General features: G+C 35.5%; 1 pseudogene; it reads right to left on the reverse strand.

Annotated features, from left to right (window-relative positions):
• Window positions 1–16,534: 16,534 nt before the first annotated feature.
• On the reverse strand, window positions 16,535–26,191 carry LOC136202648 (uncharacterized; annotated as a pseudogene).
• Window positions 26,192–26,712: the final 521 nt, after the last annotated feature.

Raw genomic sequence — 26,712 nt, forward strand, 5'->3', positions numbered from 1 at the left:
AGAAGTTGAAAAAGATGGCACACAAGTTTGTTTTGGTCAGTCACACTGTAAAATAATAATATCATGCATGAGTTTTAATTGGATTAAATAACTTGTATACTAGTTACAAATGCAGGTTCAGTTGGATTAAATAACTTGTATAGTATTACAGTTACAGGTGCAATGGCGGCATAACTTGTTTCTTTAAATTATAGTATTATCTTCTCTTCGCACACACGCATTCAAGTCTTAAAATAATATAATAGGTAAATTATACGTGGTGTACAACATTTATCATTTTTCACATTTTGGTTACAACCTTCAAGTTTGCACACAAAACTGTACAACCTTTTGACGATCTTTCACTAAAGATCACTAAAAGGTTGTACATTTTTGTGTGCAAAATTGAAAATTGTAGACCAAAATGTGAAAGACGACAAATGTTGTACAATACATATGTAATTTATCCATGAGAAATTTTACAGTGTGCTAGGCATACCACCTCAACAATACAAGGTGGTATGTCTAGCCAATAAAATTATGCCATGTGTTAAAATAATTTAAAAATAATTTTAAAACCTAAAATTAATGTTAGTTGCTTCCTCTTCCTCTTCCTTCTCCTTCTGGCCGCCGTTCTCCTCCAACAGCAGCATCTACTAATTTGTTTTATTTGAAATTCGGGTAGGTTGCTTGGTTCATTATGGATTCGAATACATTGAAATAATATGAAGCTTTTTCTAAGTTTCATTAATGGGGTTTTTGCCCTTTGAAAAGTTCATGAACCATAATTGCTTTCTGAAATTAAAATTCATTCTAAAATATTTCTTTCTGAAATCAAAATTCATCTTACTGAAGAATTCGTTTTCAAAGGTATTCTTTTCTTTTATATATATAAACAAGTTGTGGAGAACATAGATTATTTTCTGAGTGATGTAAAACAGACTTGTTTTTAAAACTGCTTATAATTTTGAACAGAGGTTTTGGAGAAAAAGTTTATTTCGCAAATTTATTTTAATGGTCACTCCACTTTGAATACTTTTATGTTTTTAATTTTACAAAAAATGTCCTGGGAAATGCTTACTTTTTATGAAGATTGTGTGGGCGAATGAATTTGAATTGTTAATGAACCTCTATCTTAGAAGAGGAATTTGTAAAGACCAGTAGCGGTAGAAGGAAGGGTAAACTAGTAAAAGGATGGAAGAGGAAACAACTAACATTAATTTTACGTTTTAAATTTTTTTAATTTTTTTTAACACATGACATAATTTTATTGCCCAGACATACCACCTCATATTATTGAGGTGATATGCCTGACACACTGTAAAATTTATCTTTACCCATAATCTAATTGGTATCTTGCAGATGGCAGGCAATAGCTTTAAGTAAGGGGTAACAGGAGAAAGGAAATTCAGGTATTGGAAATTGTGAAGTTTGTTGAATAATTTCGATCAAAATTCCATCTTTAGAACAATATAAATTAGGAGAAATTAAGTCATTAGGAGATTGAAAACTTTAGAAAGAGAGGATTTAGAGAGAAAAAGGGTAGAAAGAGAAGTTGCAGAAAATGGAAGAATGAGATAAGGATATTTTAGTAATTGTACAAAGGATAAAAGGTAAAAAAGTTATTTCATATTAAGTGGGTCAATTTTTGACTTTTAGAGAGCTTGTAAAAAAAAATTAATAAAATATAATATTTTTTTTTTATAAAAGTTGTGCGCAATCCACATACCTTAAACAAAGGAAAATTACATTATAGACAAAGGAAAATCCTGTTGCAGAAAATGGAAGAATGAGATAAAGATATTTTAGTAATTATACAAAGAATAAATGGTAAAAAAGTTATTTCATATTAGGTGGGTGAATTTTTGACTTTTAGAGAGGTTGTAAAAAAACAATTAATAAAATATAATATTTTTTTAAAAAGTTGCGCGCAATGCATTTACATTAAACAAAAGAAAATTACATTAAAGACAAAGAAAAATCCCAAACTCACCCCACCCAATGTGATTCGAACTTATTAGCTCTACAGTAATAGGAAAGTTCCCGACCAACAGGCTAAGAGCTTCACCATAATTAATAAAAAATAATATATACACTATACAAAAAAACTAATACTTTATGCACATGAATTAATAAAATTTAATATATATTATACGTAATTATAACAGTTGAAGTAATTCATGAACCTATTTCTGACTTTTCGATTATGCATAAATAAATGTTAAAATTCGTAACAACAATACTCATCGCAATCATCAAGCAAACTTGGTGGAATATATACGGTTCAAATTTGGAAATAATTAGAATTTTTTTAATTTAGAATAATTAATTATGGTTAAGTTGTTTTATGAGTTATTTTTAAATTTGGCGTAACTTAAATTTTATTTAATATTTATTTACATTAATATATGAAATTTAATAAATTGTGTTAATATTTATAATTAAAACAAATTATACATATAATAATGATTTGTGTGATCCTTAAACTTAAACAAACATCAATTAGTGATTCTGGATTCTGGAGTGTGATGTTTTGACTCTATTTAGACTAGGGGTGCACGTAAAAAACCGTAAAACCGAAAAACCATAAAACCAAACCGAAACCAGACCGAAATAGAGGTTAACCGAACCCGATGGACCAGTGTATGGTTTTTAATTTTCAGAATTTCGGTTTTCGGTTTTCGGTTTCGATTTCGAGATTTTACTAACCGTCGGTTTCGGTTAACCGACCAAAATTAATTAAAAAAATTAAAAATTAAAAATTATATTCTAACCTAGGGTTAAACATGACATTTGTTATTTAGAATATAAATATAAAGTAAAATTTTTATTTCTCTTGTTCAGCAGATTCACGCATCATTCACGTCGCCTTTATCCACACAAAAAACCCTATCTTCTTCCTCCTTCCATGCGCTGCTATCTTCTTCCCTGTGTTGCTATCTTCTTCCTCCTCCCCTGCGCTGTTATCTTCTCGATCACTCAACGGCTGCGTCTCGATCTCTCGACGGTTGCGTCTCGGTCACCCTCTCACTTCCATCTTCTTCTGGAGATCAGACTTATGGTTTCCACTTTTCACTCTATCTTTCTCTCAACAGATCCACTCTTCTCTAGGTAAATAAAATCCTTTCTTTCACTATTATCCTTCTATTGCATTCTTAATGTGCTCTTCCTCTATAAATAACAATGTATTTAATAAATTGCACAATTTACACTATTTGTTGGTTCATTTTAGGACATTTGTTGGGCTCATATGCATTGAGTAATTAAATGCTGAATGAAAGTCTTAAGATGATAGTATAAATTCTTTGTATTTTAGGACATCTGCTGGGCTCATATGCATTGAGTAATTAAATACTGAATGAAAGTCTTAAGATGACAATATAAATTCTTTGTATTTTATTTTCAAGGATTTAGACATTATCTTGAGAGTTTCTAAGGTAGCTATGTAGGTTTACATTTTGAAGATATAAGATCTGGACAATCTTTTTGTTCCACTGTATGATGACCTTTCCAAGTAGCTATATGTGAATATCTCATCTTTGAAAAGTGAATATGTGTATCAATTGATTCATTATCCAAAAAGCATAATTTCTCATATTCAGACTTAAAACTCATGCAATATTCTCTATCTCTGAATGATTGTCGGACGCTATAATATTATTGGAATTCTGCACAACTTTTGAGTTCTTAATTTTTAAGAATCCATCCTTAGAAAGGTATGCATCGTTAAATTTAAATTGTGTTTTATTGATTGCTTATTGGCTTCTTCTGTTGTGCTCTTAATAGGTTGTCACATTATTAATGCACGATTAAATGGTTTGTTTATGGTTTTGGTTTTAATCTTTTGTTCAAATAATTGATTTTATTAATTTTGTTGCTAGAGCAGGTCCATTTTCAAGAAAACCCAATTGTACTTGCACTTGAGTCAAGTTTAAAGGGTGAACAACTTTTTGTATCATTCATATTTCTCAGTGGTTACACTATTTCAAATAGTATATATTTGCATTTAAACCAACTTTTATGTCTATATTGAGTTAACTTCAGATAATATTGCTTGAATATTTTGTATTATTATTACAATATATATACTCATTGTTGTTTCTTTAAAAATGTATAGATGAAGTTATCTTCTGATAAACTAATCTATATTTTTTTAATTTTTTTTATCTTTAGATGTCAAGTATCGGAGATAATTCAGGTGCAGGTACTAATACTACTGAACACACTAGTACGGATCCAGAAGCGGGAGAGGAACAAACAAAATCTCCTACTTCTAATGATGTTATGCATCAAAACCACCACATCCAGAAGAAAAAGTGTGGCAGGGAAGATCATGGGTTTGGTTGCATTTTAACAAACTTCCTTGTTCAGTTCCTAAAGATCAAAGGGCCACATGTAACTACTGTAAGAGATCTCTTTCATGTCCAACTTCTAGTGGTACAAGTTGTTTGAGTAACCATTTGAGTAAATGCAAGAAATATCCACCCAATATGAATAAGAATAATCAAGGAACATTAGCTTTTAGCCCAGAATCAAGTGTTGATGTTAGTGCACTTGTACCTTGGAGATTTGATCAAGATAAATGTAGAAAATACATTTCCTTGATGATCATGCTTAATGAGTTACCTTTTAGATTTATTGAACATCAAGGGTTTAGAGATTTTTGTCATGTGATGCAACCACTTTTTATTGTCCCTTCATGCACAACAATAGCTAGAGATGTTTACAATTGCTATAAGAGAGAAAAATTGAAATTGAAAGGATGTTTAAAGGATTTGTCTTCAAGGGTTTGTCTTACTACTGATTCATGGACTTCCAATCAAAATTTGTGTTATATGTGTCTCACTCTTCATTTTATTGACGATGATCGGAAATTGCATAAAAGAATTATAAATTTTTGTCCAATTTATGGTCATAGTGGTGAGGTGATTGGTAAGTCTGTTGGGAAATGCTTGCTTGAATGAGGAATTGAGAGAGATTCTTGACTATAACTGTTGATAATGCAACTGCAAATGATGTTGGTGTGAGTTACTTGAAAAGGAGATTGAATAGTTGGAAAGGGAGTGTCTTGAATGGTGAATACTTACATATGAGACGCAGGGCCGGCTCTAGGGGGAGGCCGCCTAGGCAGCCGCCTAGGGCCTCCGATTGGAATTTTTTTAAAATTTGATAATTATTAAAAAATTTATGGTTAAAGGTATATAGATTTGAATATATAACAAAAGATATTGCTAGGTTGAATGATAAAGACATAATGGAGATTTTTACAAGGGTGAGGATTCGATTCCCTGGAATAACATTTTTTTAGTCACATTTTCTCTTATTTTTTCTTTCTTTCTTTGACAACACGAATATATAAATTATTACTTTGTTATTGTAGTTATTTTTAAATTTTTTATTTTTTAATAAATTACAATATGAAATTCACTTATAAATTGTAATTTGGTGCAAAATGTTATTTAGACTCTGATTTATTTAAAATTTTAATATTTGGCCACTAATTTATTATTTGATCACATTTAGACCATAAACTATTTAAATTGATGAAATTTCACTCAATTTTGATGATTCCTTGGATCAACATTTATTGGTTCATTTTTTCTTTTATTTTTTTTTTCTTTCTTTTGACAACACATGTACTGATTTTTTCTGAACTTTTTTTTCATATTTGGAAACAATGTATAAACTATTATTTTGTTATTGTAGTGATTTTTAAATTTTTTATTTTTTTAATTACAAGACGAAATGCACTTATAAATTACAATTTGTAATTTGGTATAAAATGTTATTTAGACTCTGATTTATTTAAAATTTTAATATTTGGCCACTAATTTATCATTTGGTCACACTTGGACTATATACTATTCAAATTGATGAAATTCTACTCAATTTTGATGAAGTCTTAATAAAATTATTTCCTTATGATATGTTGTGATATTTGGACATATGGACTTGACATGTCGTACGTTTTAAAGTTGATTTACCCAAATAATTAATGAGATTAAGACAAGAAAACAAATCTCTAAACTAAAATTTATCAAGTCTAGTTATCAAAATATCATCATATGTCAATAATTCTATTAAGTTTCCATCCAAATTGGATTGAAATTTCACCAATTGGGATAGTTCAGTGGCCAAATGATAAAATTTTGCATAGATCAAGCGCCAAATGACAAGATTCCTTGGATCAATTGATGTCCAAATAGTGATTTAAGCCTGTAATTCATAATAAATACACGACTCAACCAATTTTTAATCTCGAAGATAAATTCTTCTTTCTTTCAATAGAATCTTGCGATTAGGTTCGAGTTCAGCCGTCCAAGATTAATTTCCAGAAATTAATACTTTGTCGTCTGCTTGCTTCTTGCATGAATGGTGAGAAGAAACTTGATTTTAAATATATAAAAGAAAACTCGATTTTACATGTACAAAAGCAAGAAGAATAATAATTTCTTAACTTTATGTTATTATTATATGACTTGAATTGTAGTTAATAATTTATTGATTTTACTATTTATTATTTATTATTTCTAAAATGGTATTAGATTTAGATATGAAAAAAATGCACAATATGCCTAGGGCCTCCAAAATGCTGGAGACGGCCCTGATGAGACGTGCTGCTCATATTTTGAATTTGATTGTCAAAGATGGTTCATCTGAAGTAGATGATTCTATTGTAAGGATTCGTTCTTGTGTTAAGTATGTGAGATCTTCTCCTGCTAGATTGCAAAAATTTAAAACTTGTGCACTTTAAGAGAAATTAGATATCAACAAACTTTTATGCTTAGATGTGGAAACTAGATAGAATTATTTTTACTTGATGTTAGAATGTGCTTTGAAATTTGAAAAAAACATTTGAATTGTTGATATCTAAAGATGCTAAATATGCTAGTGATCTTAGAAGTAAACATGGTATACCTAGTGATAGAGATTGGGAGTATGTTAGAACTTTGTGGCCTTTTCTTGAAATATTTTATAAGACTATATTGATTGTGTCTGGCTCATCTTATGTGACTGGCAATGAATACACGACACAAATTTATGGTCTTGGGATGATGCTTTCTTGGTGAGTTGGGTTTGAGGTTAATGGTTGCTAAGATGAAGAAGAAATATGATAAGTATTGGGGTGATATGAATAATTTGAATATTATGATGTTCATTGCAGTAGTCATTGATTCCTAGACATAAGATGGAATTAGTTGATTGGACTATTGATCAATCATATTTGGGTCTAGATGCTATAAGCTTGAAAGAGAAAGTGAAAGTAGTTTTATCTACAATGTTTGATTCTTATTGTGAATCAAAGACCACAAACAGTGTTTCAGAAACAAGTGGGAGGATAAGTCAAGTTTGTAGAAATGTTGAGGTTGCAAAAATCAAGGATGGTTCTGCTTATATATTTGGTATGTTCAAGAAACAAAAGGTGAATGTTGGGGGGTTAGAATTAAAATCTGAATTGGAGAAGTACTTGTCTGAAGATTTAGAGGAAAATAATCCTAATTTTGACATATTGAATCGGTGGAAGGTGAATTGCACTAAATATCAAGTTCTTGGTATGGTGGCTAAAGATGTATTGGCTATTCCAGTGTCCACTGTTGCTTCTGAGAGTGCATTTAGTGCTGGAGGTCGAGTACTTAACTATTTTAGGAGTTCTCTTACTCCTCGTTTTGTGGAACCACTAATTTGTGGGCAAGATTGGGTGAAGCATCCTACAACTGCATGCAATTTAATGGATCAAAGTTCAATTAAAGAAGAGATTGCTCAAATAGGTATTAATAATTTTGTTACTTTATTTTATTTTGTTTTGATTTTGTCACTATTATTTATAAATATTGATATAAAATATTTATTAACATTTGTATATTTCTTATTTTTCAGAATCTTCTTGTGTGACAGATGATCATTCTATAATCTTGATTGATGAATGAGTTGGCATGTTAGGTAGTTCTATAATTGTATTAATGTTACAAGGTTTTTTTATTATATGAACTTTGAATTTGATTATTAATTTAATATGTATGTTTGACAAACTTGGTAGTTTGAAGAATGAAGATCTTACCCTATTAGTGTTGAACACTATGTGTTATTAATAACTTTTTTAATTATTATGTCTATTTAAATTTATGAATGTTTGTTTATGTGCCATTTTGAAACATTATTTATAGTTCAAATCAAAGATGTTGCCTTCACCATATAATTTTTTAGGTGTTTTTTAATCTTTTATTCATCATGTTCGATTATTATTTGTTAATGGTTAAAAACTGAAAAAAATGGTTAACCGATCGAATAATTGGTTAACCGATTGATGGTTAACCGAATCTAATGGACTAATGTATGGTTAGTATATTTAAAAAACCGAAAAAATGGTTAACCGACCACGTGCAACCCTAGTTTAGACACGATCCATAAGGAGGATTCTTGGGGTGTGTGCGAGCAGGCGTTGGGTATCATGATAGGGGTATTTTACCCCTATCTTTTAGCGTGATTTACGGTTTAATTTCGGATGAAATAAATAAGTTTAATTGCAAAAATAAAGTGTTTTAAATAAAATAACGAAATAAAAATAAATTCTGTACTTTCGGATAATTTTCCTTATTTTTGATTTAATTAGAAATAAAAACGTCAAGCTAACTCGGCTCTCGAGAATTGTATTTCAAGTACGAGCAAGAAGTGAAAATCTACCAAAATACGCGGGGCGTATCACTCCTCACGCGGGGCGTGGAACATTTAGTCAGAAATAATTGCCCTATCCACAGGTACCACGTGGGATCTACTCAGCAATACGCGAGGCTTATCAACAACCACGCGAGACGTGGAACATGTGTCAGAAATGATAAGCCTAATCCTGAAAGTCAGACTGCATGGTCTCCCTGAGTCAACTACCCTACGCGGGACGTACCACCTTACACGCGAGGCGTGTAAGGAAGTTCTTCAATGCAAAAAGCTCAGAGACTCATTTACGCGGGGCGTGTTTCTACTACGCGAGGCGTAAAAGGTCCAAATCAAGCAATAAAATCTCAGAAACTCAAACACGCGAGGTGCATCCCAGTTCACGCGAGGCGTGATTGAGACAACAAGATCTAGATTTGGTCCACATGCAGGAGATTTCTGACGGAATGGGCAATTACGCGGGGCGTACTCCACCATACGCGAGGCGTATTATGGGAAATCTGCAGAAAATCATATTCCTCGATGCTTGTATCTTATGAAATTACAACTTTGCCCTAGCTTGATGTGTATAAATAAGAGTGACTAGCACTCATTTAGGGACACCTTTTGACACATCTTTGATACATCATTGTTATTATAGTTTAAGTTCTTGTTATTTTGTTGGAGATTATAGTTTACATAACAATTCTCTTCCACCTTGAGAGCTTGTTCGTTGATCCCGGCATTCCATCAAAGTTCCGTTCCATCTCCGCTCACCAAGCTCGAAAGCTCTACCTCCAAGTCCTAAGAGACGACCTTGAGTCCGGTTAGCTAGTTCCGAGGGTGGATTCTTCCCTTTTTACTTGCTAACTAGCTTGCACTCTTCCTATGTACTAGGCTTGGTTGTAATTCACATATACATTCTCCATATTTATAATTTATGATTCATAATCTCTTTCTCTATATTTGTGTTGATGTTTGCTACTTGTTTTGATACTCGTAATTGATTATTGTGTAGGTGAACGCGATTTCCGACGCCATTCGGGTTATCTTTAAGGATTCATATAGGTGTTGCCTTACCGGAAGTGACGCTCCGAAAATCGTAGGAATTGACAAACCACGGAACTTACGGGCCCTAATTTCTGGTCCCAAGCATTAGACACGCCTTGACTAGGAACCACGTAGTCTAAGTACTTCACGGATCGGTCACACTACACGTAGTCGTCATTGCAAGAGTAAAACATTAACCGTTTATATATTGAGAGTCATTATTTGTTATATTTATAACTTATCGCCATCCATATCATTTCGTGGAGTTTTTTAACTCAAAGTATTTACCGCTTAGATAACGTATAAAACCGAGTCGTCTAATACTTATAGTTATAAATCACGTGGATTCGATACCCGGTCTTAACCGGATTATTACTTGATACGACGGGGTACACTTGCCCTTAAGTAGTGGCGTCTAGTAGAGTTAGAGCATTGAGAAAGATCATATCCATAGTCGTAACGCACTTATCGTAATATACATTTCGTCGTCGTAAAGAAAAGCTCCACTAGCCGTTTACGCATCATATCACATAAAGTGAGTAAATTACATTAAAGGTACCTGAATTATACTCCAATTCACACTTTGGTACCTAAATTACATTTTGTCTCAAAAATATACTTAAAATATGAGTGACCGGACATTTAAATATTTTTAACCTGTGTTTACCGGTCAACACGAATTTCTGACCACTTTTGCCCAAATAAATGGGATCCAATATACATCTATTAATCTAAAAAACTATAATACCTTAAATAAATTGAAAAATGTTCTATGAATGTTTGGCCACTTCTTCTTCCTTTGGATGTGCGTCTCTCTTCCTGTACCTCCATCTTCCCCATAACCACCATCATCTCACCATCTGCAGCACCCTCAACAATCAAAATCACTCCACTCCTCAAAATCCGACCACCACTCACGAACCAATTCTCCACACCCACAATTCCAAATCCGCCAATTTCCTCCACCGCCACCTAAAAGAACCGAATCAATTCCAGAATGAAGGAGACATTGCCAAAGAAGAAGAAAGATTTCAGCCTGCTATTTCAACTGAAGAGAAAGTAAAGCTTTTGGAAATGGCACTCATCACACCATGGTGGAAAGAAAGAAAACATTCACCATGAATGGGAACGCTCTCGAGGACAACGATGATGCCGACTATCATTTCTTAAACCAACGATTGTCTCTTGTCTGCAATTTCTTTTGATTCAGCTTCATCGGCTCTGAATACGAAGGATGGAAACTCCAAGCTAGAATGCGAGATAGTTGATGGAAACGCTCTCTGATAACCAGTGATGATGAAATCCATAGCCGATAATTGGATATTGGTTCAAGAGATAGTTGATAGAATCCTTTTTGTATGTCAACCTGTGGAATGAAATTGTTGGAATTTAGAGTTTATTTTTTTTGTTATTATTGTAATTTTCACCTCTATAGTTTCAGAATTTTTACAAAGTAGCCATGGATGAAAAGGAGAGATAAACAGATAGAGAAGAGAGACGGAAAGAGAAACTAGAAGAGAGAGAGGGACATATTCAAAGTAGACCAATGGGAAGATTTTTAATTAATTTAAGGGTATTTTAGTCTTTTAGATTAGTAAATGCATAGTGGGTCCTAATTATTGGTATAAAAGTGGTCAAACAGTTTGACTAGGAATTTACCGGATAAACACATTTAAATGTCCAGTCACTCATATTTGGAGTATATTTTTGAGACAAAATGTAATCCAGGTACTAAAGTGTGAACTAGGGTATAATTCAGGTACTTTTGATGTAATTTACCCCACATAAAGTAATTACGAGATAATTAATGTTAGGTTGAGCATTCATCACTCCTAATAAATGAGAGATATATGTAAGAGTTAAGAGTTGAAATAGAGATTTCACTTACCCTATCTATTCAGAGTCAATTCTGCCTGAAGAAGTAAAATAAACGTCTCATAATATGTAACTTGACATATTTCATAGTTACAGATTCATTTAAGGATACAACTGATGAATGATAGAATTATACTAAACCTAATATGGAAAGGTAAATGTCAGTATCAACCTAACTTCTTATCGCTCTGGAGGAATGTTTACAGTTCTGCTAGTAACAGTCTGCACACTCATTCCGCTATACATTTAGTTGAAATTAATTTGTTAAATTAATTACAATAACTGTATATGGCTAGTAGTGGTAAGAACTTATTGGATCACACATGAGACTTGGAATCAGAGGACAAAATGGTAATTTGAGAGTGGAACTATGGGGCCAAAAATTGTATATAGGAGGGGTTAATTGATTTATTTAGATAATTATAATTTGATTATAGTTATGGTTAAAATTAATTATAGGATAATATTAATTAGTAAATATAATGTGATTATATCCCTAATTAAATTATTATCCTAATATAAATAAATATTTCTTTACAAAACATAAATAAATATTCTAATAGAATTAGAATTATTAAATATATTTATATTAGATATAGATAATATTAATAATTATATTTATTTATTTAATTAGAAAACCTATCCAGACTGGGATTCTAATTAACTGTTTTAACCTAATCAGATAAGGGTTCTGGAAATTGAAACAATATAAATACCCTCTATAGCTACATATTTTGGCCAGCACAAAAAATAGAGAAGAAACCTTTCTTCCGTCTTCCATTCGAATAATTACCTTTATTGTTTACTCTCTCTTTGATCTCATGTTGATTCCCTTAGAGGCAATCAATTTAGATTGTTATTCATTGGTTGATTATTAACCGTTTTCTTTTATTTGTTGGTGTCCGTGAAAGACTGTTAAAATCCATATAGGGACTTTATTTGCAACGATAGATAGTTCTTCAGAAAAGGTAAATACATTTAATCCCTTTTATATTTCCGTTGCGCCTACTTTTGTCTATTTTTCTTCAGTCACTCTACGGGCTGAAGCTAGCCTTAGACTGGTGAGTGTAAGTAATTTCTCATTTAATTTCAATAAAAATACAATTAAAAGATTGTTTAATGGGTTCTTAATACGTTATAGGCTTATCTAACCTATACACTAGTCAAACAATTGTTAGGAGGCTCAAATTTGGAGATTGAAATACAATTAAACATATATTGATTAGGATTGAAGACATGATTAACAATATACACATGGTTTTTAGCTTATGTTGAAATGTTTTCTCAATCTTAATGCTTATAATACGTGTAGACTCAATGAGGCATAATTTGCATGTTGTTAAAGAATGTTGAGAACAAGGGACACCTAACTCAAGTGAGAAATTTGCTTGCTCGATATCCGTCTAATTTGCGCTTCCACTATTTTAGTTTAATCTCAATTTATTTTGCATGCTTACAAATAGTTCAACTTATTGATTATCTATCCAAACACAAACTTTAGGTCAACCAACCTTCGTTTTAAGAATCTAACTATTCTATTTGAATATTAATGACTTTTGCTTCTTTGATTCTTGTGGAGATTACCCAGTGCACTTGCTAGTGTCACACCTATTGGGGACAATAGTGCATGAATAGTAGAGTTTTCTCTACATTAATTTCATCAGTAACATCATCCCCGTCTAATTTAATTGAGATGTAATCTTAAAAAGTGTAGAACTATTATTCTGTTACTAGTTTAAAATCTTATAATATTAATTGCATCATGTTATAATGAGTTTTTTTGGTAATAAGACCAGCTTCTGGTGGTCATATCTTTCATTTAAATTTTTTTAAAGAACTGATGGATCTTTAACAGTAAGATATTCTAATTTCAGCCCTTCGTCAAGATGATGATAGAGAAAAATCATTGCTGTTGCACGATTTTGCAAATTAGTATCATTTTTTTCTTTGGTGGTATATCCGAGACCCCTGTCCTCTAAATGGATTTTCGCATCCAACACCCACGTAAACTAAGTCTTCCTGGAAATATCAAGTACCACGATTCGACATTTGTAAGATTCGACATGTTTACGTGAGATTAAATGGATGAACAAATTCATGCTGAAATTAACCGAACAAGCAAACTCGTGCTACTGACGTGTTATGAAATAAGTAAGATAGTATAGAATGGAATAAAAACAATAGAGGGAAATAAGTGTATGATTGTATTTCTGCTTGTATTTTACTTCTCTATTACATGAAAGATACCTATATTTAATAGGCTTATGAACGTATATGTTATATAAGGATATAAATTATGGAGTTACAAACATTAAACATTAAATAAATGAAGAGTTACAAAGACTCTACTTATGGACATGCATCAATTCATTCATATATGGTATGTAATATCATATATATATATATATATATATATATATATAGGTGAGATCCAGTGTGACAAGGGGTTAGGGTGTGACAATGAGCTTATTGTTTGACATAACAAAACTACGTAATTTTGATGATAATTCAGATCTGGAAAGTTCTCCCTTTTTTCTTGAATGAACCCTAAGTGTGATAAAAAAAAAGGGGGGACCTTTACAGATAAAAATGAAAGGGGCTTTCGGATCTGGAAAGTAGAACCTATTTTCCAGATCTTTCAGTCTTGTTCTTGTTGTTTTGAAGTTTCAGAAGATTATTCTATCAACCAAAGTTTTAATGAACAATATCTGTTATAAAAAAGCATAGATTTTTACAGATAAAAAGGGCCAGAATTTTAGATCTGGACAGTTCCAGGTAGTTTGGATCATTTAATGACCATAAATACTATAAAAGGGTAGATTTTTTTACAGATAAAAAAAAAGGTAGGACCTTTTGAGGTTTTAATAGATTACCTCTAGAACCTAGAGATTTTCCATTAAGGTTTCAAAAGAACCGAAAATTTCATAAAAGAAGAGAGTGGAGAGGACACTAAATGACAAATAACAGGAGGGAAACAGAAAGTATTTCACAAGAAAAGAAAGAGTTATTACCTGGTGGATGGAGATATTAAATGAAGGAGAAGGAGAAGCACAGTGGGTTTCTTGGCTCTTTCCCAGCTACTTCTTCTGTCTCTTTCCCAACTTTTTTCTGTCCTGGGTCCCTCAGCTCAAGTGGGCTCTTTTTATAGAGACTTGGGTAATTAATTAAGGACTTAATAAGATGTTAATACAGTCTAATTAGAATTGATTTAGATTTGTGCCTTGATTAGTGAATGTCAACTTATTAGAATGGATTTGGGCTTGGGTCCTGGATTTGGGCTTGGGTCCTGGATTTGGGCTTCATGCTTTGGGGTCATTTGTTGTAAAATCTGTAAATTATGGATAAACTTTTATTTACTTCATGTATTTCATATTTTTTTGTTAAGAATAACAACATAAAAACTAATTGTTATTTTATAACTAGATATCACGTGTTTACATTTTGAATATAATTCTAAAAATTAAACAATATTTCATTCATATTTTTTCAAAGAAATGATATTCCTTTAATTAATAATGGTCATCCTAATCAATCGACTTAATCTTTATAACATAAACATTCAATCGATTATAGGGATTTTATATATAATTTCAGATTCCTTTTCGCAAGTATTAGTTATTTAGTAGGAATAACAAGATTGAAAATAACAGAATCGAATCGTTAGGCTTGATCTCAGAGGATTCTACGGAACAAACATTTCTATCTTGAATAGAAAGGGATTGCGAGACTAGATCTCAAAGGAATAACAAGATTCAAAATAACAGAATCGAATCGTGAGGCTGGATCTCAGAGGATTCTAGGGAACAAACATTTCTATCTTGAATAGAAACGAATTGCGAGACTAGATCTCAAGGGAATAACAAGATTGAAAATAACAGAATCGAATCGTGAGGCTTGATCTCAGAGGATTCTACGGAACAAAATATTTCTATCTTGAATAGAAACGGATTGCGAGACTAGATCTCAAAGGAATAACAAGATTGAAAATAACAGAATCGAACCGTGAGGCTTGATCTCAGAGGATTTTATGGAAGGAGGTTTAGACGGGATACCGAAATTTCCACTTCGTGACTAAATCGCGAGCTTCCATTAAAAAAACTAAATATTCTTTTGGGACCAATGGATTGATATCGTCGAGCAAGGACGACTTTGATTGAAGATGATTTTCATGAGGACCTATCTATTTGTGAAAGTATGGCGTGGTGGATACATATGGACTCGGCATTTCTTTAAATTCTATATTCATCATGCATTCTAGACACTCTAAAAAAGGTAACTAGTGCATGCAGTGATTCTGAGGAAAAAGGCGCACATATGTTTTATTCTGTGTGGTATGATGTATGGCAAGCAAATTTACTTCATTTTTGTTTATCTCCTTTTTTTCAGTTCCTTCGAACGCCCGAAGGAATGTCCCAAGTAGGGATCCTTTACCCCGGACTCATTTATCCGAACCCCGATTGTCTAAGAAGTAAGTCTGATTCCCTCCATATTATTGGTAAGCGTTTGCTTATGCTGCACAAAGCGGTCCCTATTGACCCTCATCTTCTCCACTTCATCATCCTTTTAGAGTTGGTGTTATCGTGGGAATCTGGTCCCTTATGAATGTTCTTTCTCTCATTATGGCTCAATAAAATTTTCGAGACTCGATCGCCGCTAATTCATTATTCAAACTTCATCCTTTCGGGTTCTTAAGACAAAAGCGAAATCTCTTACAATGTTCCCCTTTTGCGTAATAATATTCGTTAGCATCATGTTCCCCTTTTTTTCATAAAAATTCATCAGTATTATGCGAGAGAAAAGAAAACAAGAATATAAAGAAAAGACTTCTTTTATGTGAGCGTAATTATATATTAAAAGTATATACGTATATAGGGCGTGTTCGTGGTTGACAGAGGATCAAAGATGTTTTTTTTATAGAGTCATGCGTTATTCAAATACCAGAATAAGATGTTTGACAATCGTTTGACAATTATAAGCACAATTATGCAAAATATTTCTTGACAGAATCAGAATTCGCGGGGTTTGGCAGCTCGTCGCCATCCATGTTCGTCAAAGTTAACGCCCCTCCCGTGAACGCCCTCTTCACCACATAAGGGCCTTCATATTTTGGGGTCCATTTTCCCCGAGGATCTAGGTTCTTTAAAATAATCTTCTTAAGAACCAATTCCCCCTCTCGAAACTGCCTGGGTCTCACCTTTTTTCCATACGACTTTATCAGTCTTCTTTGGTACAATTGCCCGTGGCATATTGCTGTCAACCTTTTCTCTTCAATGAAATTTAGCTGGTCATATCTTTTTTGAGCCCATTCCGAATCCTCTATTCCTGCTTCCATCATAATCCTTAATGAAGGAATCTCGACCTCTATGGGTAAGACATCTTCCATACCATAAACTAGAGAGAAGGGAGTTGCACCAGTGGAAGTCCTAGCCGTGGTTCTGTACCCGTGCAATGCGAACGGTAACATCTCATGCCAATCTTTGTAAGTCAAGGCCATCTTCTGCACGATTTTTTTGATGTTTTTGTTCGCAGCTTCAACGGCGCCATTCATTTTCGGTCTGTAAGGCGTGGAATTGTGATGCTTAATTTTGAAATGCATACACATCTCTTCCATGGTTTTGTTGTTGAAGTTCTTTGCGTTATCCGTAATGATGCGCTCGGGTAACCCATATCTGCAGACAATGTTGTTTTTTATGAACTTTGTTACCACTATTTTGGTTACGCTAGCATAAGATGCAGCTTCAACCCATTTGGTAAAATAGTCAATGGCGATGAGGATGAACCGATGGCCATTCGAAGCCTTTGGTTCGATAGGCCCAATAACATCTAAACCCCACATCAAAAAGGGCCAAGGCGCAACCATTACATGAAGCTGCTCGGATGGTGTGTTCATGTCATCTGCATAAATTTGGCATTTGTGGCACTTTCGGACATATTTGATGCAATCAGATTCCATCTTGATCCAATAGTAGCCCATCCTCAAAATTTTCCTAGCCAGAGCATGTCCTCCGAGGTGGGTTCCGCAAAACCCTTCGTGTACCTCTTCTACTAGCTTCTGATTGTAAGGATAGCATACACGTCGAATTAAAGTGGTATCATGGTTCCTTTTATATCAGATGTCCCCGCTTAGAAAGAAACTTGTAGCCAATCTTCTTATCGCTCTCTTATCGTTATTAGTTTCCCCCTGGGGATAGATCTGCTCTTGTATGTAATTCTTGATATCATGATACCACGGTTTCCCATCGGCCTCCTGCTCTATATTCGCACAATAGGCCTGGTCTTCATGCAACTTAATCTCGATGGCCGGTAGTTTTTGACATTTTTCCAGTTCGAATGCTGAGGCTAAGGTTGCTAACGCATCTGCCATTTGGTTTTCCAATCGGGATACATGTTCAAATTTGATGAAATGGAAACTTTTGATCATTTCTTATATATGCTCTTGGTATGGGATGAGTTTACTATCTCGAGTTTCCCACTCCCCATTAAGCTGGTTGATGACTAAAGCCGAATCTCCATAAACTTTCAAATTTTTGATTCCCATTTCTAACGCAGCTTGGACCCCTAAAGCGCACGCTTCATACTCAGCCGTATTGTTGGTATTCTGAAAACATAGTCTTGCTGTGATAGGGAAGTGTTGACCTTCTGGTGATACCAAAACTACCCCTATCCCATGACCCATGGCGTTGGAAGCTCCATCGAACCTCATAGTCCATATGTTAGGGGGATTTTCATCTACCTCGACAGCCACAATGTCTTCATCTAGGAAGGACACTTCCATCGGGTGGTCATGTTCCACGGGGTAATCAACAAGAAAATTCGCGATCACCGAGCCCTTTATTGCCTTTTGAGCCACATATAAAATGTCATATTCAGACAATAAGACTTGCCACCTGGCTAACCTTCCCGTTAATGCAGGTTTTTCGAAGATGAACTTAACCGGGTTCATCCTGGAGATCAAACACGTAGTATTATTTAGCATGTAGTGTCTCAATCTCTGCGACGCCCAAGCTAATGCTGCACAAGTTTTTTCAGAGGGGAATATCTGGATTCGCAGTCGGTGAATTTTTTACTGACATAGTAAATGGCGTGCTCCTTTTTCTTTGTTTCGTCATGTTGTGCCAAGAGTGCACCCATGGAATTATCGTGTGAAGTAGAGCAGCAATGGCTTATCCGGATTAACAGGTTGCAATATCGGTGGATTTTGCAAGTATTCTTTTATCTTGTCAAGGGCTTTTTGATAGTCTAGGTTCCACTTGCAAGGATTGCTCTTTCTTAGTAACTTGAAGATCGGCTCGCATGTCGAGGTTGATTGAGCTATGAAACGAGCTATATTGTTCAACTTCCCTAGGAAACCTCTCACTTCTTTTTCTGATTTTGGGGGAGGCATCTCAAGTATCGCTTTAATTTCGTCTGGGTCAACTTCAATCCCTCTTCTACTCACAATGAATCCTAGGAGCTTTCCAGAAGTAATACCGAACACACACTTCGAGGGGTTTAGTCGTATTTGAAATTTTCGGAGCCGCTCAAATACTTTCCTTAGTATGACCACGTGATCTTCATTTGCCCATGATTTTGCTACCATATCGTCCACGTATACCTCCATTTCCTTATGCATCATGTCATGGAATATGGTGACCATTGCCCTTTGGTACGTTGCCCCCGCGTTCTTTAACCCAAACGGCATCACCTTGTAACAGAAGGTTCCCCACAGGGTTACAAAAGTCGTTTTTTCTCTATCTAGCGCATCCATCAAGATCTGGCTGTAGCCTGAAAATCCATCCATCAAGGACAACATATGGTATCCGGTAGTGTTATCCACCAACACATCAATGTGGGGTAACGGAAAGTTATCTTTCGGACTGGCTCGATTCAAATCCCTGTAATCTACGCACATCCTTACCTTTCCATCCTTTTTTGGAACTGGTACCACATTTGCAACCCATTCTGAATAATTAGATACCGCTAAAAATCCAGCATCAAATTGCTTTTTCACCTCTTCCTTTATTTTTAACAATGTTTCCGGCTTCATTTTTCTCAATTTTTGTTTCACCGGTTTGGATTCAGGTTTTAGCGGTAACTTATGCACCACAATGTCTGTATTTAGACCAGGCATATCTTCATATGACCATGCGAACATATCCTTATATTCCTTTAATAAGCTTGCTAGCCTTTCTTTGATGTCTTGGTCCAAAGTTCCATTTATCTTAACTTCTCTGGGCTCCTTTTTCGTCCCCAAGTTTACTACTTCTAGGGCCTCATCTTGTGGTTCCATGGTTTTCTTTTCCGCTTCTAACATCCTTTCAATTTCTGTAGGGATTTCTTCCTCGATTTCTCCTTCAGAGTCCATTTCATAGACCAAATTATCAAAATTGCAAATTGGTTCATAATTATCATGATTGTCAAATACCTCATCACTGCTCCTGAATGCACACATCATAAAAGGAAGAAGAAAGAAAAAAAAGAAATAATAAATATTGGTATAGATATATGGAAAGACAAGAAAGATGGTCGTAGATATGAAAACTTGCACTTTATTGAATAACTTTTTATTGAAAAAGAAAAGGGCGCCAGATAACATTTCATTCTTTAAACCTTAGGCATAATTTAAAGAAATTAGCGCTTATTATTACTTTTTTACAGGAAGATCATAAGTTTTCCAATTCAGGAGCTCTCCTTCACAAACAGACACCCAGTCACTTGGTCCTGGATCACCCTCGTCTTTCCCTATCACTGAAATGACCATCGTCCCGTCATTTAGCGAGAACCTTCCCTTACTTATAAAAGCACTGCTTATAGGAGGAAACTCCATTTTATCTTCATTGACCTCCCTATTTTCCAACCTGGCAAGGCGGGCTTCTCTTTTTTGTTGTTGTATCTTCCACCTTTCGTGCCTAGTAGCGCGGTACCCCAAGCCTACTCGAAAGTAGTTTACCGAAGGTTCCAAACAATCAACCATTCCTTGATTATTCTTCCCTAAACCTCTTTGTACTCGATAATGGCTTCTTATCATTTCCCTGGCCATTGCCATTACCGCCCTAGAGTGTCGGGGCATAAAAATTTGTGGCCCTTTAGTAGTATAGGCTGCATTCGCAACCTCGAAGGCTTGAAATGAGCTTTCGATTGACTCTTCGGCGACGTCGATGTAAGGTGTCGAAGGGAATTTGCTTATCAAGATATCCTCTTCCCCAGACACCTCTACCAGCTTCCCATTCACTATGAACTTGATCTTTTGATGTAACGAAGACGGGATTGCTCCTGCAGAATGGATCCATGGTCTTCCGAGCAACAAACTATATGCGAGAGTGATGTCCATGACTTGAAAGGCGATGTTGAATATCACTGGTCCAATTTGAATTGGCAACTCCACGTCACCTATCACCTCTCTTTTAGTTCCATCGAAAGCCCTGACTAGAACGTTGCTAGGCTTTATATATGAACTATCCACGGGCAGTCGAGCTAAGGTCGATCTGGGTATGATATTGAGGGATGATCCATTATCAATCAACACCCTGGCAACAGCGTGATCCTTGCATTTAACAGAGATGCAGTACCTTGGTGTGCCCCGTACCCTCCATTGGTATTTCATCGTCTGTAAAGGTAAGATAGTTGGATGCTACCACATTACCTACTATATTATTCAGATTTTCCACCGATATATCATGGCATACATATGCCTGGTCCAAAATCTTGAGTAAAGCTGCCCTATGGGATGTTGACGACATTATCAATGACAATAAGGATATGCGAGCTGGTATTTGGTGCTATTGTTCAATCACTCTGTACTCGCTTTGCTTTACCAACTTTAGGAATTCACAAGCTTCATCCTCCGTAACAATTTCCTTAGTGGGGGACTTATCAGAGGTATCGAATTCTTTTTCCAAAGAGTCCTCTATCATATCACCCTCTTTTGCTTTTCCTTTTCTACGTCTTTCTGTACTTTCTCGACGTCTCTTTTCTACTTCCTCTGATGTGAAACAACGACCACTCCTAGTCATTCCCGTCGTTCCAGATATGTCCGCAAAATTCTCCACGTGACTGGTACTACAATTTTGTGGTACCACCATACTATCATATTTCCAATGTACTGCTGTAGACACCGAGTCGGAGGACCTGTGACGAAAACCTGGAAACAAGACGGTTGAAGCGATTGATTCTGAAAGTTTCAAAAAAAAAAGTAATAATAAATAAATAAAATAAATAAGTTACGGTCGGTCGCTGTTGTCGATCGGATGGCCCGCGAATGCTTAACGGCACGGTGCGAGTGCTTAGCGGCGGCCGACGCGCGTTCGACGACAGTCGGACGCCCGCTCGACGACGCAAAGCGCGCGCTCGACGTCTGTCGGACGCACGCATCCAACCATGAATGGTACGCGCTCGGTGTCCGAGCAAGACACGAGCGTGGCGGCACGGGACGTGCGCTCGTCAGCCACGAGGCGGGTGCGCCCGGCAGCGCGGAACACGCGTTCGGCGGTCATGACGCGTAAATGCCCGATGACGCGAAGCGCGAGCTAGGCGGTCGCGGGGCGTGCACGCCCGACGACGTGGGACGCGCCCCGGCGGCCGTTGAGCGAGTGCCCGACCGCATTGGGCGGAAGCCTGACGGTAGGCGGGCGCGAGCGCCCAACCGCGTCGGGCGGACGCCCAACGGCAGTTGGGCGCGCGCGCCCAACCTCGCGTTGGGCGGCCGCCCAACAAGCCTTTGGCGGCCGCCCAACAGCTTTGGGCGACGCCCGATTTTGCTCGGGCGTCGCCTAAAGCTTTCGGGACCCATTTCCCTATAAAAGGGGCACGGATCCCAATGAAGAGGGGGAGGAGATTCTTTGGAGCTTTCTCACTCTAAACATTTTTAGAGAGAGAAAGTCAATTTTTTGGAGAAAATATTTTTTTTTCCCAAAAAAAATCCAAATTTTCCCAAAGTTAAATTTTTAGTAAAAAACACAAAAAACCTTCCGGTATTATCCGAATTTAAGGTATTATCCGAGGACTAGACTCTTTTATTTTATTTAATTTATTTCCTTCTTCTATTTATTTTTATGTTATAGTTTTTATTTATTTAGTTATTCATTTATTTTACCACGTTTTATTTAATTTAGCGTATTTATTTAATTTTTGTCTCGTGTTGAATAAAATTTGGTTTTGTTTTAAAATAAAAAACCTCGTTTTGATATCCCAATACGAACCGTGATCCGATAAAAAGGTAGTTCGGGTATTAAAGACGTTGTAATTATAAGTTGTAATTTAAAGAATTTCCAAATAACGTTTGAAAATAAAAACGTCGTTTTAAGAACGTCCGTTATTGACTATGATCCATTTTTGGTAGTTCGGAAATCCAAAACGATTGAATTAGATTTAATTTAAAGCTTTTGAATAAATCTGAAAATAATTGGAGTGCTGCTGTAATTTGCCATTTCTGTCACTAATTGCTGTTTACCGACGGATTTTCCGTCGGTAAATCTGATGGAATGTAAAAAATGCTGTTTTAGTCCCTCTTTCTCAACTTTTAAGTTTTTGATCCTTGGTATACATATATATAGTTATGTAATATATACTTTTCAAACTATTTTTAGACATTTGGTACCTATAGTTATTTAGAAGGTTTATATATCATTTTTCATTAAATATAAGTATATGTATATATATCTTTTCTTTTCTTTTTCCTTTACTTAAATGGTAATGAATTTCATTTTAAAAGAATATTTACTTGGGTATTTTGGGAGTGATTAATTAGTGGATGAATAGATATTATTTTAACATTTAAAATTACATTAGTTATGTATATATATAGTTTTGGGATATTTGGGCTATATTAGTTATTATTAAATAAAACTATTTTGGGGGATAAATGTTATTTTCTTATCTAGGAGTTTTATTTACTATTCTTACATATTTGAAGCAAAAATGTATTATATTTAGTATTTTCATATAAGTATAATATAATCTCTTTTCATTTATTTGCCTTTTATGTTTCCTTTTTTGGATTAAAATGTATATATATATGCTTATATTATTTTCTTTATTCTTTTGTGCCATTTAGGGGTCCATATTTCAAATGGGCTTTATTTGGGAGTGAATTTTGGTTTAAATATGTTTATTATTGTAATTATAACAAGTAGAGAATCCACTAAGGAAAAAGGAGAAAATAAATCACAAAAAGAGTTTTCAATTTAATTATTTAAACTAATGAGTTTTTAGAAGTTCCTAATGTAAATAAATAGTGTTTTCTTGACATTTCAAAATCGTTTCCCAAAACATCACGCTTTAAAACCTTAGTCCGTTCCAACGACGGATTAAGCGAACCTTGTAATTAAAATCGTTTTCATTGTAAATAATGAAGTTTTGAATCGTTTTCTTAAATGATTTGTACAAAATAAAATTGACTTGTATGTTTAACCACGTTTTCTTATCAAAGGTTTTTATCTCAAACGCTTTCAAACACTCGAGTCGTTCCAACGGCAATTCGGGTGAACTTCATCAAACGGGGTTTTAAAACGCACCTAAATCGTTCCAACGGCGATTAAGGTACGAACCATGAAAATAAATTCGTTTTGGGGAAATAAGTTAGCATAGAATTAACACGCAACACGACATGTAAATCACGTTGTAACTAAATCACTTCTTTCTTCCCCCCTCTCTTTGTATGAATATTAAACTGGTGTAAATGGGTGATTCTTTTCAATAATATATGCTCAAAACAGTTTCTAAAAAGAGAAAGAAAAGGTTTCAAATGAATTTTAAACTTAAAGAAGTATACGATTAGTCCGTTATCGCCTAACATGCTGAGTAGGAGGCCGGTGGTTCATAACCGGGCGATGTCGGGGTGCCTAGTAGCCTTTCTTCGAAAAGGAGATAGCCTTCTCGGCTCGTACCTAAGTTTCCCGAACCCACACCGGTCTCCCGCAAGGGATCGGTGTTCATTTTCCCATTCGTGGGTGGCGACTCTTCCATATCTCCAAGCTCCGGTCCTGCCGAGCAGCTTGATTCCATGATTGGTTGCTTTCGGCGCCAATCACCGCTTACGTCGCCATGAGGTGTCCACCCCCCGGTCCGCCCGGGAGATTAGGCCGCGACACCTCATCTAACAACTGCCCGTGTACTCTCAAATGGAAAAGAAGTTGGAGCCTGAATGATCAACTTTGTCATGAAAGTAGATTCAAGATCCCCAACGAGAGCTTGTTGCCTTCTATCATAGTTAATCACTATAGGAATCGGTAATGATGATTCCTCCCTTTGCACCACGTTCACACCTGCCATTCTTTGATTCGACGCCTCAAAAATTAAAATCTTCGCATCCATGCATTCTTGGACCTTTTGCTTGAACTGATCACATTCCGCGATTAGGTGTTCCACTTTCTCCGCGTGATAGCTACATGTGGTTCTCCCTTCAGGATGTTCCTCGAGTAGTCCTATTTTGCACATTATGCGGTATAAGTGTTCCATTGGCATCATTATTTCATCCACTTTGGTCTTGATCAAGCAACAATCATCATTCATCACCGCATTCACTACCTTTGCATCATGGTTAGGAAGTGGATTCTTATTCACGTCTGGTTTCTGATCTCGTTGATTGAATTTTAACCATCCCGCTTTAACCAGTTGCTGAACTTTTCTCTTAAAAGCAGTGCAATGTTCGATATTATGCCCTGACACTCCAGCATGGTATTCACACTTGGCATTAGCATCATACCATTTGGGATATGGCGGTGCCATGGGTTCTATAGGACTAATTGACACTTGTCTGCTTTGGAGTAATTGGGGAAGCAGTTCAGCATACTGTGATAGGAATTGGATCAATCGGCTCCTGGGGTCTCCTGGTCATTGCGTTTTGGGAAAAGTTATTCCCCTGATTTGAAGTATTGTTCCAATTCCTTTGTTGCGAACCCCCTGCGGCGTGTGCAACAAACCCATTTTGAGGTATGTTTGGGGCGAAAGCGCTTGGTCTCTGAGAGAAGTTAGAATATTCTGTAGATGGGTACCCGTGAATCATATGTGTCTCTTCCTCTTTCTTTTTCCCTACGATACCCTTCCGGAAAGCATTCTTGTCTGGTGAACTACTCTCTAATTTTCCCTTTCGTATGGCATGCTCTATTCTTTCTCCCGCTACAGCAAAATCAGAAAAGCTCCCAGTTGTGTTGGCTAACATCATGTTGTAAAAGGGTGGTTTAAGAGTATCCAAAAAGCTAGATATCATTTCCTTATCGGACAAAGGTGGGATCACCTCTGCCGCCTTGTCTCTCCATTTCTGAGCATACTCCTTGAAAGTTTCAGAATCTTTTTTCTCCATGGTTCTCATATCCTCTCTATTAGGGGCCATATCCATGTTGTGTTTGTATTGCTTCATAAAAGCGTCTGCTAAGTCTTTCCACTTGCGAATATAAGCTCGATCAAGTTGGGTATACCACCTTAATGCTGGCCCCTTAAGGCTTTCTTGAAAAATATGCATTAAAAGCTTATCATTGCTGGCATAGGCTACCATCTTATTACAATACATTGTCATATGAGTTTGTGGACAAGATGCCCCTCTAAACTTCTCAAACTCGAGAGATTTGAATTTGTAGGGTATCACGATATCTGAAACCAGACAAAGCGTCGTAGCGTCTGTGGTTCCATTGACCCCTTCGATGGCCTTCAACCTTTCTTCCATCAGACTCCTTTCTGTAACAAACTTTCTCAATTCATCCCTTTATATTTGCGTCGTCAAGATCTGGGACGACGAGTGTTTCTGGATGAATCTCCTCATTCCTTGGTATTTCAATAAAAATAGTATCTTTCTTTTTATCGCGAGAGGAAGAAGAGGTCCCAGCGCCATGAGATTCAGGCATTTTCTGAGTCTCTGATGCCGATTTTCTCTTCACAATCTCCATTAGTTGAGTCACTTGATCCTTTAGATCCGCAAGCCCAGCCAACTTAGCCATTTGTTCCTTTAACTCTTCCATTTCTTTCCTCATTTCTTCATATGCCTCTTCGTTCATCATTCTTACTCTTGCTCGGGTTTCGTAAAAATGAGCCAGGGGTGACTATACCGTTCTTGGTGAACTGCTGGCGTTAAGAGGAATTGTTAATTAAAATCTTTATTTTCATAATTTATGTATAGCAAAGAAAAAAACAAATGACATGCAGACAATACTTATATGAAGATTCTAATATATCAAAGCAAGTTTTTCC

The sequence above is a fragment of the Euphorbia lathyris genome, chromosome 8 (assembly GCF_963576675.1).
Source record: "Euphorbia lathyris chromosome 8, ddEupLath1.1, whole genome shotgun sequence".
NCBI lineage: Eukaryota > Viridiplantae > Streptophyta > Magnoliopsida > Malpighiales > Euphorbiaceae > Euphorbia > Euphorbia lathyris.